This window comes from Brachionichthys hirsutus, chromosome 17 (genome assembly GCF_040956055.1).
Source record: "Brachionichthys hirsutus isolate HB-005 chromosome 17, CSIRO-AGI_Bhir_v1, whole genome shotgun sequence".
Lineage (NCBI taxonomy): Eukaryota > Metazoa > Chordata > Actinopteri > Lophiiformes > Brachionichthyidae > Brachionichthys > Brachionichthys hirsutus.
This window is the reverse complement of record NC_090913.1, coordinates 7,053,126-7,071,448: the sequence shown is the minus strand read 5'-3', so window position 1 is coordinate 7,071,448 and position 18,323 is coordinate 7,053,126. Positions and strand designations below refer to the sequence as shown.

Genomic DNA, 18,323 nt, shown 5'->3' with positions numbered 1-18,323 from the left:
CCCTGCCCATCCCCTTTGAGGCTGTGAGAGACTCTCCACTACCACTTGTTTACTGACGGATACAGTTGCCGACACTGACTTTAATTAGCCAGCAGATGTTTATTCATGACTTTCTGGCAACTTCATTAAGGCCGGCCGGCTGAGACGCCAGTCCTCCTCCTCCACCACTGCAGACACATTCATGTATAATTAACAAGCACTTCTGAAACCGTTTGGGTGTTTACTGCACTGTGTGGAAACAGGGGTTATCTGCATCCAGCTGCTGTCCTCTGATTGGCTCATCTCTCCTTGTTTCCCTGCACCAACTCTCCACACAGATTTTTTTTTTTCATCAGTTCCCCATCATACTAGATAAAGGTTTTGTATCAACCTGGGATGTGTGTTTGCATGTGTGCATGTGATCGTTGTCCAATGTGTGTGTTTCTGTTTGGGACTTGTGGGACTCCACTCCAAGGAGCTAATTAATTACAATGTATTTTATAAGATACACATACATGTGCAGCAACATATATTCAGAAGAGTAAAAATAAGTTTAGATATTTGTACCCCAGGGGACATTACACACACACACACACACACACACACACGGTTTGTCTTATCAGTCGTGACTTTCTTCCCTGCAAGACAGCAGGGTGTTAATTAAGGATGTGTATCTGCTTGTTCTCTCTTCCTGCCTCACACACACCTCTTTGTAAAGACTGAAGATAAAGAAATCAACTCTTTTAATGCAACAAGACCACAAGATTAGAATGTTTACAGTAGATTTTCAGGAACTATATAATTACATTTAGGATAAACTGATTGTCTTTTCTCTCGCGTGTCCTGTGGGCTCACATGATTGAATTTAGATCAATCCTCTCCTTAACGTGAAACAGATTAACATTATTTACACATGATTCATGTTACTAGCCTTCCATTCTGCAGATGAGCTGGTTGGAACACCACCCCGTGCCTCTGCACGAAAGATGAGATTCTTCATCTTCTGAGACAATTTTGTGAGAAAATTGGCTTTTATTTTGTCCACAGAGGTCAACGGCACACAGTGGACAGTTCTGAAATGATTAGTGTTGTATGGAAAGATGTGAGCTGGAGTTATATCCGAGCTGTAAGTACAAAAGGCCGGGCTTTGCTGAAAACAAAAAGTTGTTTTTTTTTAAACTTTGCTTCAAAAAAATATCTTGCATTTCACACAACAATGTTTTTGAAGCTCTCCTGTTCTACACGGATCCACAAAACAGTATTCATGTAAGAGGAGCAGGCTGTCTACCTTTCAAAATTACTCCAGGGTCATTTCTCAGTAGTGATGCAGCAAATACAGGAAAAGTGTAACTAACATCAAAAGAGTCTGCAGCACAAATAAAATCAGTCAGTTTGAAAAAAAAAATGTATTGCTGTTTTTTTATTGTCTATTGTTTTTGGAATTATAATGGAACTTTTCCATCATCTTTTTCAGAGGAATTATTAGTTCTCTGTGTGGAAAGGACTATTGAAAGCTCTCTCTGAAAGTGCCTGCAGGTAACAGGGATCACTATAGCGATGATGACAGCAGACCTCAGACATGTCTCTTTTAAACTATAAAGGCCGCTTCACGCACTCCAAAAATGATGCCGGAGGAATTCTACGCTGCTGGACTACGACACCCCAGTGAGGATAACACTGTTGTCCAGGGAGGCTTGCTGGATGTGAAGGTGTGGAGCAGGAGGCCGCATTGTGTTTGAACGTATCATGATCCATAAGGAATTGTGTGGGATAATGGGGATGAGTGAGAGGCACTTTACATCAACTCGCTGACTGCACGATATGAGTATGTTCACACACTATCCCTCACAATGCCTCTTTTTTTTTTTTTTAGCCATTATGCAGTTTGTCTGAGTTTGTGAGCTTTCCTATGACATCACAGCAGAAATCCTTGCCTTTCAGTTATGGGTGTTTTCCTTTGAGTTTCCCATTGTGCAAATAATGACTTAAATATATCATCAGGGAAGAAACTCTAATTGAATCCTGTTTTTGCATTCTTACAGGGAGTCTAAAAATCTACCATCACGACACTTGTGCCAACATGGTAAAGAATGCAAAAAACTGAAGGCCTGCATCTCTATTGTATGAATGACCTGCATGCCAAATGCATTTTTAGTTATTCATCATCAGCTTGTTACAACTGTGGGATCTTGGCACAGATATGTTCACAGTGATGACATATACTGTACGACTCATCTACAGAGATGAATGTGAACAGTCAAGGATTAAGATCAGATATGAGGTGAAAAAAAAATCGGGATTGTGTTCCGTTCTATCCCAGCCTGAGAGGCAGACGAGCCAGAATTCTCCCTTACATTTAAACCTATGGGTTACTGAGGCAATTGCAGTTTGAAAACATGTTCCTAATCCTAATATAGCAATAAAATATTACATCAGTTGTTCATAAATAACGGGATATGAACATATTTTTAAAATATAACTGCAACATTTGTGTCTAAAGGCATAGAAACATCCAGTTTGGATGCCAATGTCATTAGAGAATAAGAGTCAAATTACATGAAAATTCTGAGAAAGTTCAACTCTTCCTAAATTAATCAACAAATGCATACTTTAAGGACCTCTGCAGAGCAAGTGTGAAAAAACAACAACAAACTGTTTAGTAGTTTTTAAGGAGGAGGAGATTTTGAGGGAATTGACTACATCTTGTATGGTAGGGCATAAACATGTGAAATGAACCATTATTTTACTGTTGTTACGAGATATCATCAGATCATTATTGGCTAACTGTACAAGCTGACATCTCATCATTTCTTTTGCCAGTTTTCATGGTGACATAAATGAGAAAATTGTACAAGGACATTTACCTGGATTTGTGAATGAGGGAAAATGCATTTTAAACATTTTAACAGTTTAAGTGAGCGTCATTTCCATTAATTCATGAAAACAAAGACTACTTTACTTTTACCATAAAGTATTTGACCTGTTTCCAATCACGTTAACCGCCCCAGACTGGATTAGTGTGTCGGCACCCAGCTGTAACCTCCCGCAGGTGAGCAGTAAAAAGAAGTGCGAACTGATACCTTTTAAACAAGAGTAATTGTATTAGATGGAGAAGGTGAAGTTTACTTCAAGCTTTTCAACACCTCCTGTTAGACGGACCACAGCTGTCTAATTTTAAATCTTGCAGGTGTTTCAACCTCAAATGGCAGAATTTCACCCTGTTGTTTGTTATTTTAAGTATTTACCAGTGAATCCCCAGAAGCAGTTGGGCCTCGGGACAGTGTCTTGTGTTTTGGAAATGTTGGCAAATTAATTTTTGTTTAGAGGTTCCCATCCTCTATCAACTGACCCATGTCATGCAGACAGTGCGCAGGCAGCCTTTCTTCCACTAATTAGAGGAAAATTTCAAGCAACAGAGACAGAGGTTGCGGTTAAGCTTGTCATCCTGTACTTATAAGCCTGCAGTTAAGAATTGTCAGCACAGGCTTAGAGAATTTAAAGGAATAAATGAATAAAAAAGAACAATAAAAGCCGTATTTTAAAATAACTACAGCTATATTAAGTATGAAAGTATTGACACTGTGCCACTATGGTTTTCTTTGTCAATCCAAAATGTATTTCTAGTCTTTCTGTGGGGTCTGGAGAGGTCATAGGTCACAGGGTCTCACAGAGTTTTTATTTCTTTTAATAGAAAGAGGATAGAAAACCGCTTTACAGTACTGCCTCCAATTATTACACAAACGCCAAGGGGAGTCTGTTCATGAGCAGCAAATGCAGCAAGATTTTACTGCTTCACTCCCTCATGCACATCTAAAAATAAAAATAAAAAGGGTAGAAGAAAAAAAAAACTCACTAGTTTTAATATTGCAAAAACGTTTTTAAACATTGTTTTAAAATATCTGGAATAACTTGACACATCCAAAAATCGAGAGAGACGGATGTGTAAGACGGACACTCATAAGACAATATATTCTATTAAATGGTTTTCTTTAATTATAATCACATTTGATTGTTTTTATAGTTTTACAGATGTATGGAGAATACTGCAGATACTTTGCTGTCAGACACTTTACTGTTTTCTGATGCGGATATTTAAAAAACAACAAGACAATGCTAAATTATTATTACATAATTTTTCAATAGACAATCTTTCCTCGTTCTATTGATGGCAAATTATTGCATTGTTGTAAGAAGCATAGCGCCAAGTAAATAGCACTTAGAAGATACTGCATTTACTTTAAACCTTACTGATAATCAACAAAATGCTTTTATTATGCTATTTTGCTTTACAGGTAAAATATTTAAAGAATGACGTTTCTAAAAGCACAGTAATCCCATCTAAATTCCATGAAGTTAAAAAGTACCTCTTGTACTTGCTGTACAATAATTGAATATATAGTATTGTGTCAAACCTCAAAACATTAGTCGAAGATAATTCTAGTTCAATGTTTGTGGTAAAAAAAAAAAGCCATTGCATCCTAATTACTGAATAAAAGGAGACAATGATCCCACACATTTAGATAATTATTACTCATAAACAGACACTCAGAATATAAATTACTCTCAGTACCGTGATGGGAAAACATTTGGCAAGAAGTGACATAAAGCAGGAATGATCTTTAGTTTCTGGAACGTCTTCTTGAACTCACTCTCATCATAACAATCATTTTATGGCCAGATGAATACTGTGTTGATATTTTGTCAGTGGAGAATGATTTACAATCGCTATCTTATTGACATGTGCGTCAGAGTTGGACCACAAATATGAGCATTTGCGCTTCACCAATGATTGTGTTTGACTGAAGAAATAATCACTGATAATGACTGTTTCTCCTACAACAACCAAATAACTCAATGGAACTCAATGCTGAATGATGTGAAATGACATAAACATTTATATTTATTCTAACTAAGATCTGCCTGTCCAATAAATTATCTTCAAATCATGACAACTGTATAATTAACCTCCAACAATATGGAACAGTGTTGTCTTTTATTTTATTTTGGATTCACTGAACCAGACATCGGAATGATACAGACGGGATTAAAAAAAAGAAGAAGATTGTTGAGGGCATTTGAAGGACTGACAGCTTCTTGGCTCTTTGATTTTTAGATAATTGATCTTTAATTATCTGTTGCCACACTGACTGTGCAAAGAAAGAAACAAGTGTCTTTACAAATTATATTAATTTTACAAGCCTTTGCTTTATGTTTTTCAATAATTTGCTTCTAATTCTGAAATGTTAAATGCCATGCTTTCTGTGCTCTGGCAAAAAATATTGTTATTTTTTCCACAAATAAAACCTCCAACTGGGAACAAAGTACCACCAGCAATCAAATGAAATTGTGGCAATGAATTTTGCAAAGCGATATGCAAAGTTTTACCAAACCATAGATGGAAGTGGCTGCACCCTTCCATCTGCTGAAAATGTAAAAGGATAAAACATTTCAGCAACTTGGCAAACATTCATTTTCACTCCGTGCACTCGCCTCAGTACACTGCACAGAGCACGGAAACACACGAAGGGCAAACGGCACTGCAGGCAAGAATGGAAAGAGACTTGGGGCGGTGCAGAATGCACGATGGTGGAGGGGAGAGTGTGGGGGAGTTTCAGGTCAGCATGTCTGGGTGCAGGGATCTGGTCAGCACCCTGGGAATGCTGAGATACTATGGGGTGAAGCAGAAAGGGTGCAGGCGAGTGGGAAGAAGGAAGCAAGAAGACACGAGCTGCCCACTGCAGAGATTATGTCAGACTAATTTAACTCCTTTATTGCATCCAATTAGATGCAGCACTTTAGCCCCTTGTGAGCCCTCTAGTCCTCTTCCCTCCGTCTCTAATGACCCCAACTAAACCCTGGATCTCAGCTGCTCCCGGAGAAAGCCATGTCTCACAGCGGCTGTATTTTTAATAAGCCGTTTGCCTGACAGAAACTGTGCCAAGACTGAAGAATAAGAATAAGAAGAATTTAGAGAGTGATAAGGAAGTTTGGAAAAGGAAACAAGAGACGGACAGACAAAGGGAAAGTGAGCCATCTGCTGTTATTTAAATCACAAGATTGACTCTCACAGGTTTGCCTATAAGAGATCAAGCCACAGAGAAAATGCATCTGTCCTGTAGGGTTATCAGACATAGATTAAATATGCAGTGAGAACTGATCTCCAGTGGACAGATTCCATTTGCTGTCAGACGGCCTCACATTTTCACATCGTTCACGGCGTTTATTTATTTGTGCATTCTCTATTTTCTTTTTTCTTATAATTCATCACATTCCCTGTGCAGACCACACTCTGTCAGCGGATGATAAAGTGTAGTCTGATTATCTGACTAATGCAATTAGAGATCTGCCTTAGCCCAGAGCTAGAAGAGATCCCTCATGAAGCTATTAGCAACGGAGTGAAGGCCAAAGTTAAAGCAATGGATTTACAGCAGCCTGCAAGCAAATACCAGCAGAGCCGCATTTGATAGCGATGCACCGCCTACAACACAAGATTAGCTCTAATATCTGGTGATGAACAAAAATGGATCAACATTTGTGAGTATTTCACCACGTGGGCTTGTGTGTTGCAGTTGTCCTCTTTTCATGTAAACATTTCCAATGATGTTTGTTAAAATAATTGTTTAATCTAGGCGGTTGAAATAAGCTGATAAACAGAACCTTGTAAATTTCTCTCTGATATCAAACAGCAAAACGTTGACGTGTTTGAGTGAATACAGTATTAATTATTATTTGGTATCCTGTGATTTATTCTCAATTTCCTCTTCGCAGGCATCGTGGGTGAGGCGGCACAAACTGTTACTCGATTCGCTCACTCGCTTTCCGGTGTGTCGTAAAAAACACCTCGTAAACAGACAAAAAAACAACAGACGAGTGCGGTCATAAAGTCGGGCAGTCTGGAGTCGCACAGGCCGTAAGTCGACGAGCACCTGTATCAAGAAAAACTGTGTCTTGCATGTATTGCCCGATAATCATTATTGTAAACATTGATGTCATTTCCACAACTTTTGCTCTAATTTCACTTTGTTATTAAGAGGGGAAAAGGTCTGATAGTATTTTATGTCACTATGATACTCATATTTTTATACAGTATATACAGTTTGCTATATATGTAATAGCAGCGGCTTTCGGAAATAAACAGTTACAGTTTCTGCACCACTGCTAATTTTCATTTGCAGCAAAAGTTTCCTAAAAAAGTTCAAATCTGAAATCTTGGAATCAGTTCATTCATTTTGGCCACGCAATCGCTTATTGTTAGTTGCATAAAACTGACTGTGTTGGCTCCTCAATGCCCAGTGAAAGAGATTTAAAAAATAATGATATTGTATTTGCAAGTGAGCGAACACTTGCCTCCTGTCGTTCTCACCTGCAAGTGTTTCGAAGCATCCTCAAAACCTGTGTGTCTGTGATAACCGCTTTAAAATATGCATCACATTTTTACACACAGCGCCTCGACCATGCAGAAGCAGGCCAGCCTGCTCCATGCCGAGCTAAATGGCCCATATATTCACTTCTGTATTCATGTGAAGGCTAATAAAGCTTTTCCTTTTTCAAGAGTCTAACCATAGCCACACAGAGGCACGACAACAAAGAAAGGCCTAATGGCCTCCAATTTCCCGCATTAGGGCCCATTTAATGGCTGACCTGCCCTCTCGTTAGGCAGCACAGCATGGGACCACTTCTCAGCCACACACACACACACACACACACACCCTCCGTAGCCACAGGGCCATGCAACACTTCCACCCCACACTGAGATGGCATAATAGGCCGGTTTGTAAAAGGGCTGGCTTGTGATCAGTGGCGCATCCATTTGCTGTATAATCAAAGGTCTTTTGCCTGAGTGCCGTTTACAGCACAGCGAGAAGGCGTGTGTGTGTGTGTGTGTGCACCTGTGTGAGTGTGCGCGTCCATCACTTTTAGAAGTTTGTGTCTCTCCCGCACGAGACAATGATAAAGTGGCACAGCTTGGAAAATATCCTCCTCCGATTCATGTCTCTGGGAAAAAAAACAAAACTGCTGACATACAGTGCAGGAATAAAAGGAGCCCAGCTTGAACCACAGAGGGGCTGGCGAGAGTCTGTTGTGTATGTGTCAGCTGTGCCATAAAAATGCCATGGCTGGAGGATGACACTGGCAGGTCCTATTCAGAGCGATAGGAGTGAAAGGCCCTTTAGGATGAAAAAGATTCCTTAGGCCTGTCGGGTCCACATAGCCCCCACAATACCCACTAAGAGCAGCTGTCTTAATAGTGCGAAGGACTGACAGCTTCAGGAGCGATGCGATGCTCACTCAATCTGTAGCAGACAATGCTCTGCTGTGTGACAATATAATACAGTATCACCTCAATGGTCATAAGCATGTGTGAAAGGACGCCCTGGCATGATAGCCAATGGTCTTTCTTTAGGATGATGAAGATTGAAGCGAACTAGATTGAACCGGAGGATATAAAAAAAAAAAAAAAAAAAAAAAAAGAAATCCGCGCTTTCACTTAAAGGAGAGTCTTTTCTCGAGGACTTTGAGTGAGAGGGGTGAAACATTAATCGCGTTTGACTGATGGAGCAGTTTCCTTTACAAAGTAAGCGCGGATTTTCGAAACAAGCCGCTTCTTTCTGCCATCAGTGTGTCACCGCAGCGGAGCTCACTGCCATCGACCAATCAAGGCCACGCATACCAAGGTTTCTCACCAGCTTTTCTTATCTAGTATATTAATCCTGTCACTACCTAAACCCGTTTCTGCTGCCTGGACATCCCAAAAACACAACTCTGGCTTTCAAGGCTGGGGGGGGGGGGGTTACATATCAGTCAAACATCACCTCCAGTCTGTTTACTGTGTGAGATTTGGTTTCTATGGGACCAGCAGATCTGTGGTGTTTAGGGTTCACCTAACTCCTGGCAGGTCGCCTTGTGCGTTCCTCGCCTTCGGGCTGACAGGGATGGGCCTGTGCCATCAGCACTAGACAACGAAACAGAGCTTACACAGGCCTAACTCGCACTCGTTCATAACTGTGAATGATAATTACCCCACAGTCTCTGCAATTAAAGCCGTCACTCCGCTCCAGAAATGTTTAAACCGTAGTATAGGCCAGAATGCAGTCAGCCAACGCTGATTGGCAGATGTGAGTTAAGAAAAATAAACTGTGTTTGAAGATTATATGATTAGAAGATTAGAGGGGCTAATTTGGCCCTTTGGGCAGGAAAAGATTGAGTGTGTTTTCTGCGAAAGAGACAAAAATTCTCATCTTCTTTCTGCTTTCTTTTTCTGTTTCCCCCCTTTGAATTCCCACTGCTGTGAAGACGAGCCCTGTGGGAGACGCTGCTCAATATCTCACATTTGGAAAGATTTCCCAGCGTTAAGGAAAAGCAGATGAATCTTTGGAAACATGATTTCCACTCTAATTAAAAGGACTCTGCACAAAGCCAATCCTGGTACCGGTACTTTCCTCTGGCACGTGTTAAACCTTGTTCTGGCATTTCTAATCCAATCACAACTTCATCTTCCCCAGATGGAGCTGATTAGGTAGATTGGAGTTATTTCTATTCATCCTGCAAATCTTAATTTCTGCAATTTCTTGGCTGAAGAAGATAGAAAAAAAATAAATAATATCACAATATTTAGAACAATTACTGGGTGGACCCAACGCGGTCCTCAAAGTTTATGAAGCTGTAATTAACACTAAACAAGTATTTGGAGTATAAGTCAAAACTTGTCTATTACGGTTTCATTCTTGTAACGAGAACAAACGGTTCTCTGGAGAGGATGCTCGTCTGCAGAAACACCACGGCTTCCTCTCATTCGCTGGTAAATGCTTCATTTAAGCTCTGCTCAGCACAATCTAATTGTAGGCTCGTTAGCAACCTCAGAACTGTGGTGGTGCTAAGCAGGTGGGAAACCTTTGACCTGAACATCACACCCCCCCCTACATTCCTTTGTCAAGTCCCCATTACTAAGTCCCCATTCTTCTTCCGAAATGGGCCACGGCCCACCTCCTCATCCTCCTCCTCCTCCTCCTTTCTTTTTCTTCCTCTGGGTCTTCTCGACTGCAGATGTCATAAGTGTACGGTGCCCTGTCAAATTTCTCCATAAATTTTACAAGCTATGACAACAGCTTCAGCTGAGCAGTCAAACGCAGAGCAGGGAAGTTAAATTATATGCACCGCAAGTTCATATAGTACAAAGGGGAATGAAGGAATGGTGAAATGAAATGGAAAAGAAATAAATCTCGACTAAGACTTCTTATTATGTCAAAAATGGAAGCAGCTCTCCCTCCTGCTCCTTCTGTGTCCCTCTCTCCTGGCGGAGCTCACAGTGAACTGAAGTTCACGCCTGACCTTTTGTGGCGTTTTACAACCTGACAATCATTAGAAGCATTTTTTCATGGGGGCAGGTTCCTCTGAAATTGCCATGACTTCATGTTGCCCAGGACATTATTAGTGAAAAGACCATCTAGTATCATCCGGCAGTGGTGCTTTGTATGTGCTTGCTTGTACACCACTTTGCTGGATTTCTGGAAACAGTTTTCACACAAATCAAATCAGGAGAAAGCTGCATGAAAAATAATTATAATGTAACTCCATGCAGCCCTGCGATGAACTGGTGGCTCGTCCGGGGCGGACCCCGCCGGTAACGGACAAAAGCGGTTCAGACGGTGAATGAATGAAAGAATGAAAGAATGAATGAATGAATAACTGCCAGCAGCGTCAGCAGAAATCTAGTGGATCTCCAGTAGATGTAGGGTTAAGAAAAACAACCTTTCCCACATGAACACACGGAAAAGCAGTAACGCACAATTTGTGTAAGTGACATTGGAAACAGCTAGCGAGGCTGGGGTGTCCCAATGTGCCATCAGAGACTTTCGAAGTTTCTCAGCCGAGCTCAATGAGAACCCGGAGTCAGTAATCATCGTCTGCATCTTGCCTTAAAAGCAGACTTCATGCAGACAGCAGTGTACAGGGGAAGGATGAGAGAATTGCAGCTGAGGATGTGTGTGCAGGAGTGTGTGTTTGCGGGTGTGTATTCGTACATTTTTGACTTCTTGCCACCGAGTCTCCAATCGAGAGGAGGGAGAGATTGGGAAGCTGCTGAAAACCATAAATCTGAAACCCCACAGCATAGTTCCTTCGCTTCAAGACACATTTATTGTCTCTTTTTCTGCCCCCCTTATATTGTTCACTCGCTTTCATCCAAAGAAACCTTTGCTGTGTTTCTACTCGGCTATCGTGAGACACAATGCGCAGCTCATTTTAGATCGTTCTCCTCACTGAGTGGATCTTTAAAAAAATACTTTAAGAAGTTCACCATCAAAGCCTTTAACTGCTTTCTATGTCGCACCTCTTCAATGTATTACTACAGTAATGACATTGTGACAGTTGGCTGAAGATCTCGTAAAATAAGGTAGGCAGAAAAAGGGGATAAGGAAGATATATAACTCTGTTTGTGCTGCTTTCTTACTGTAACTATAACTAAAAACAGATGTGAGGATAATATGAAACTGAAAATTTATAGCCACTATTCTGTCTTTTGTCACTGACTGCATTGCAGCTGACTGCGTTCATTACAGAGGCAATGAAATGCTTAAAATCAATTTCCTGAACTCAGTTTAGAATGTCCTTAATCATTTCAACATTTTCATCCAAATAATAATCTGAACCACTTGTAATCTAATTGGATTTATTTGCAAGAAAAAATATATTTTTAAATACTAACCAAGATTATTTGAAAGGCAAAAAAAAGATGCAAATATTTTACAACAAATGACAGCACAGTGCAATAAATACACAACACTTTGTGCTTTTTAAAATGCTATATCAGACTCACTTTATTGTCATTCAGACCTCGGTGCACATTTGAATAGCATTAATAAATTATGAAATGCAAAATGGACAGAATGGTACAAATGTATAAAATAGATCAGAATGCAATTAAGGTAAGGAGAAATAAAGAAGAGGAAGAAAGAAAAGATATGGAAATGTTAATATTTACACATTTCACATATACCTCTACAGTACAGCCAAATGGTCAATATTGCAAATACAGTAGCGTAATTGATCAGCAGCAATAAGGATCCAGCTCCAATAACAAATTTATCTCGACTAATTTGATGGTGAGCCAACCCCAGCGTAATAAAACAATATTGAATTTTGGTGATTCTGCAAGATAAATGGTTAAAGGGCACAAAGAAAAACCCCGCTATGACTATTTCCTGCTCTTAACTTCTACGACTATTATGATCGGACAGGCTGAGAACACACTGTACTCTCCAGTGAAGTGTAAGTGTTTGTGTAATTTCTGTCAAGAATAATATCACCGCCAGTGTGTTATTGATTCTGTAGATATTCTTTTATATTTGCTCTGGCAGGAGGTTGACGCTCAGTTACAGGATGATTGTTGCTGCTGCATGAGCCTGGAAAATTCACTGCAATTATCAAATAGGCCACTTAAACTGAATCTAATGAAAATGACTTCAGAAAATAGTTTGACCTCTTTCGCAGATTCTTTAACATCTTGCAGCTGATGAATGAATTCTACACCGATCCACAACATCTGATATGAATCAGCTCGATCACGCTAAGACTGATCGACTTTTTGCGGCTGCATACTTCTGAAAATACATCTGCAGAAAAACAACCCTGAAAACACACTGACAACACACCCAGTGTACTCTTTTGTGTCCAAAATATTCAATCCTCTATTCTGACAAAATAGGTGTCGCATTCGATGAGGTCACTGGCCAAGGCAGCGACTCAACCCCTCGCCACTGTTATTCTTCTCCTTAGATTCAACTCCTCTGTTCCTTTTTTTCTCTGCGTCTGTGTTTGCGATTACTTCATTCTTTATTTTTTCACTGGCCACGTTCATTATTGGGGCTCTGGGTTAATTAAAATTCCCTCTCAATGCGATGGAAACTGCTGCCAGAAACCTCGAGAGGCAGAACGTGTCCTGCGTAATGCGTCCTGGATAATGAAACGGTGGCTGTCACCAGAGGCAGGACAAACGTGAGAGTCTTTAAGAATCCTTTATCGGAGAGCTCATTCATTAAACCTTATTAATTATTTTGATTAAAAAAAAAATCCTCTAAAGAATCCTTGATTGTGAGAGTATAGCACCTCATTCTGGTTTGCTCATTCAAAGTTGATGTATACAGGATAAAGCAAGTAAAGTAATGCTATGTGTCTACAAATACCACTGCAAAATGTTGCCTCAGAATTTCATAATCCAATCTATTATAGGAATAATAGATCAATCAGTTCATGAGTTTATTTTATTAAATGAAATACTATGGCTTATTTGGAGAGTTAAATACCAGAGGTCTACCTTGTTGCCAGGAAAAATCTATTTATGTCCTAATAATTTGCAATATATGTGAAAAAAAATATTTTGTCTTTATTCCTTGATGCTTAAAGTTGAATCACAGGACAGGATGTGTTGACTTTACTAACATTTGCATGAAATTACGAACTTTCAGGCAGGAAACAGAGTTTCTGTTATAAAAGTGAGCTTAATTTAGATTTTAAAAAAAAGATTGCAATAAAAATATTTGAAGAAGCAGCAGATTACTGTTTGGAAAAAGTCTGCATCAGCTACTGTAAATCCTCCCTCAGCTCCCAGGTGAAAAAAGGGGCAAAGGAGGAGAGCATCGGGAGCGGGCTCACCCCGGAAGGCTGCCTCTGGCTGGACTCCATCGAACAATCCATCTACCTCTTTTTTCACTTGTCCTGACTTCCTACATGACCCGTGGAGATACGAGAATCATCTCCCATCAGTTATCCCTTGTGTTGCACCTCAACTTTCATCTCAAGCCAACGACCTGCCCTGACTGCACAGGAGAAGTAAGAAAAACACAGCCAAAATAAGGGAGGGGTGCTCCAAGGGGAGATTAAATGTATTCTCCAGGTTCTTCTTTAACATCTGATGGACATCTGGACATCTACAGAGACCTGATGTAGAATCATTTGAATGGATGCAAGCGTCTCTTGAGGTTAGAGCAAAAGAACAAACCCAGGTTTTAACACCTATGTCGTTCAGTTGCAAAACTTAACTACAGCGAAATCCAACAGGGGCCCGATTTGGGAATTAATTTCTGCCATAAATTGTCAAGAAGACATCTTTTCTTCCATTCTGTGCTCTCCATTGCCTTTTTTTTTTGCCATCTTGAAAGACGGAGGGATGAACACGGGTCGTTCTCGTGTATTGTCACTGCGAGAGAAAGTGTGGATTGACAGCCTCTCACTTCGCTAAGTGTCTTATCTATTAGAGCTAATTGGTGATAGATTAACCCATAATTAGCTCTGGTAAACTGAGACGACCCTGTAAACGCTAGCCTGAGTGCCCTGCCAGAAATCTGCATTCAACTTCACATGGCCGCAGGCATGTAAACATCGCAGCAGGAAATACATAGGTAGGAAGTAGCAGTAATGACATGCTTCAAAATACAGAATCATATTTTGCCCCTGGTTTGAGACAAATCTATTTATTTTGATCATTGCTACTTATTTAGAAACTCCCACACAGTAATCGCTGAAAAATTATCGCCGACAAATGATGCATTCCGAGAGATGACTGTAAAACTGTCTACTTTGTACTGACCTCTACTGACTGATATCTCTTTGTGCAACCATCTCAACCTACTGCCTGGAAACGCAGCATAATGTAGTCATTATTTTGGTTACAAAGACAGATCACCACACACACACACACACACACACTCAGCCTGTGCCGTGACTTATATGGGAAAGACAAAGACATCTCCTATAAATCATGTTCAGCTTTTCAGCACACACGCACACACAATTCCAGGGCCGGAATGTTTTTTTCTGGCAGCGTGCGAGCTTGTCTGACGCCAAATAAGATTGTTGGACTCTGCCTGATCTGTCGCAGGTGCTTACTGCAACTCAGAAAGAGAGAGAGAGAGAGAGAGATGCAAGAAAAAGGACATATGGATGCTCCGTCCATTGCCATTGTGGAGGATCCCTTTGGAACATAAACTATATCCGGAGTCGACAGTGCATATTTACAGCAAAATGAACCGCTGCGGACGTACCACTCCTCAGAGGCAGGATCCAGCTGGTTGCAGTTTTCTCAGATGACAATCACATGAACAGTGATTTAAAAAAATGGTGTGTGTGTGTGTGTGGGGGGGCAAGCTGCTGTGTTGATCATCCAAGTATTAATCATCTATAGCTGTGAATGAAAGGAACCCATGATTCGGATCTGAGGCATTGGGTCGTACTAGGTGGTCCTGTCAGATTGCAGCGCTACTGTCGCCAAAATGGCATTTCTGAGCCGTTGCAATTATAAAAGCCACCCTTGTATTTTATTTTATTGTCTCTCACACACATAAACTATTGTCTGGCGTCTTTTTTCATTGTTGGTGTTGACATTGTTACGGCCCCATCAGCTAACAGGAAATTATAGAAAAGTCGAATCAAGCCATGCCAAGGCTTTCATTTTTTAAAGTGCAAACAGACTTGGATAATTGTAGCATAATGCAGCAACACACGCAGCACCAACTTCAGCGCCTGCTGAAAGTAGGAGAGGAAAAATGCAGCAATCTCAGATATTACATCGATATTGGATCATCTAATCACTCCAAGTCACCCAAAGGGCACAGAAGAGGAGATGATCTCTGTCTCTGAAGTTTGCTTCACAGTGAAAATGGAACTGACAAAGATACAGACAGAAAGTGACAAATACACAGTGTTCTGCGGAGAAAGTGCAGTGGATTTATTTGTGCTCGTTGTTTCTATCCCTTTCATCCAACCATAATCAAGAACTCTCCCAAAACACCAGGTCCGCATCAGTCTCCAGAGGAAAGTGTGGATCATCAAGGTCTCAGGAGACCTGAGATCCCCTCAGATCACCACACTTTTCTCTTTAACGGGTTAATTACCCCACGATGCCGCAGCCACTTCTCCACCTTGTAGATCGCGGATCGGCGGATCCTATCCTATTCCTCTGGATAAAGCAACACAATCGCTGGGTTGCATACAGTAAAGCATTCTTTAGACAATGAGCGGTGATGAGTAAATCCCTCTGTGCTGTTTATGTACAGACTGTGTCCAGCTGTAGTTTCTATAAGACTGGACCTTTTAAAATCGCATCAACATATTCAAATCTCAGACATAGCGATAAAGGCTTGGCCAGAACATTATCTTCTGTTCACTCCATGTAATTGCATCAGGCTCTTATTTGTCTGGACTGGGCTTTGATTACCCTTAATAATATGGAATCTGCTCAAACAAAAATTTTCCAGTGCGCATACTACACCTTTGTCTCGCTACTTCTCAACCTCTCCTTGTTTCCCGCTCACAGACTGATCAACAGCCTCCCTTCACTAATTTCAGCTTTCACTACGGCAGAAAGTCACCATTTAATTCATTAACTGTTGTCTCCCCAGGTGCTAAATAGCTCCTCACATCAAGGACACAATTACTGTTTGTGTAAAGGCTTACTGACAGACTGTGGAGACGCAGAGACACACACACACACACACAAACGATTGCCCTCTCACACACAATTACAACCTCTAAGACAGAAGAGAGACACATGGAAACACCATGACAAGCATGCACGTGCACAAACACAATCCAGTAGGTGTCGGATGGCATGGACAGGTATCGACAGAGACTGAGTGGAGCATCTTGCGTGTGTCTGTCATGGCGGGATTAAACATGAGAAGAAACCTGTTGAGCAGTGTGTGCGTGTGTGTGTTGAAATGTGTCAGGATCTTGGTGCATCCTTAGTCCGTGTCGGTTCTCTGCCATCCAGGTCATGGTAAATCACCCTTTCTGATCATCGTGACGTATCCTTACTGTTTTTCAAACATCTGTCTGCAGCTCACAACACATTTCCAGATATTTGGGAGCGATCCTAAGTCATACTTGAATATAATTTTGAACTTAAGTTAACAAATGATCAGCTTTATCAAGGAAGGTTGCCTTCCAATAAAAATAATGAAGCCACGTCAGCTGTAAAGAAAGCCCACATCATATCTGTGGATTGAGATTGCTGAAAACCTAAAGCATGTAGAAATGTTCAGGGTTCCCTTTTGAGAATTTACCTGAAAAAATAAAAACAGCATAGTAAAGAGCTGCATGTCCCTGAGCTGCCTCAGAAAGCCATACTGCCAAAAGCCATACTTTTTTTGGACAGGACGAAGAAGCAAAGATTGGCACTCGTAATTATGACCGGCTGCACAGAGGATATCTTCACCCGATCAGGGCAAATAGGAGAAAGATTATAACGACGATTTGAGTTTCTGGCCAGGCCGACTGTTGTGATAAACCAGCAACAGTCCGTGTTGAGCTCAAGCCCCAGCGAGAGTAACAAGAGGAAGTGAGTGCAAGGCCAGAAGCCAGTTGAGTAAAGCAATTTCATTTTTCTTTGCACAAATATGGCTTCCGGCCAAATCACTTCTCAAACATGAGCTTGAGATTCCATAACTGGTGTGAGCCTGTGAGCGGACACCTATTCACACGCACTCATAAATGGTCAGGGCTGAAGGTGTGGATTCACACTGTGAGCAGGGTATGTGCTGCATTACGTGCTTTAGCCAAAGCAATGAAACGGATCCATGGCAGCAGAAATGTTCACTTAGCCCACAGGACCTCTAACTCAAAAAGAGTCACACCGGCTGTGAAATTTCACACACGTTTTTCTCCTTTCTGACAAGAGAACACTTTCCATCCTCCAAGCAACGCCACCGGCACTTTGTCAAAGGCACTCAAGTAGACTGTAATGAAAATGTTCTGCACCGCTGATATCAGAAAACACGCAGTTATACACAATTAAAGAAGTATTCTGGATTTATATTTCAGTTTGATGAGCCTTCCTTGTGTGTCTCTGCAGCTCAAACACACTTTGTCATTTCACCTTTTTTATCCCTATATTATCCTATTTAAGAAATGTAATAATTTCTGCTCTTTAAGGCATGCCAGAATGTATTATCTCAGGAAGCCTGCAATGTAATCGAAAATTCTTTATAGAGACCTCAAGACAAGCAACAACTAATACCAAGGACTGCTGACAAACGCTGGCGTCTCAATTATTTCATGTTTGGTCCTGGCTATGAGGTGAAGTTTTGCAAAAGCTGTTTTGAGTTAAATGCCTTCATTAAATCATCATTATCACTTAATACAAATAGTTTGGTAAGCGCTCCAAAACCAGATGTAAGACTCGTGCTGAAAACCAGAAGAGATCTTTTCTGTCTGTCAAAGCTCGACTCAAGTCGGCCGACAGCTTTGCTCCAGCAGGCTTTTTCAGAGGTTTCAAGGCCACAAGGACAACCCCCCCCCCCCCCCCCCCCCATCACCATCACCATCCAAGCAAATAAATCTATTTTCACTTC

The 18,323-nt window shown here is 40.9% G+C and overlaps 1 protein-coding gene across 1 annotated transcript in view; it reads right to left on the bottom strand.

The window, feature by feature from the left end:
• Window positions 1-18,323, bottom strand: part of ntn1a (netrin 1a) — a 43,771-nt gene that overhangs the window by 19,897 nt on the left and 5,551 nt on the right. The window lies entirely within an intron of this gene.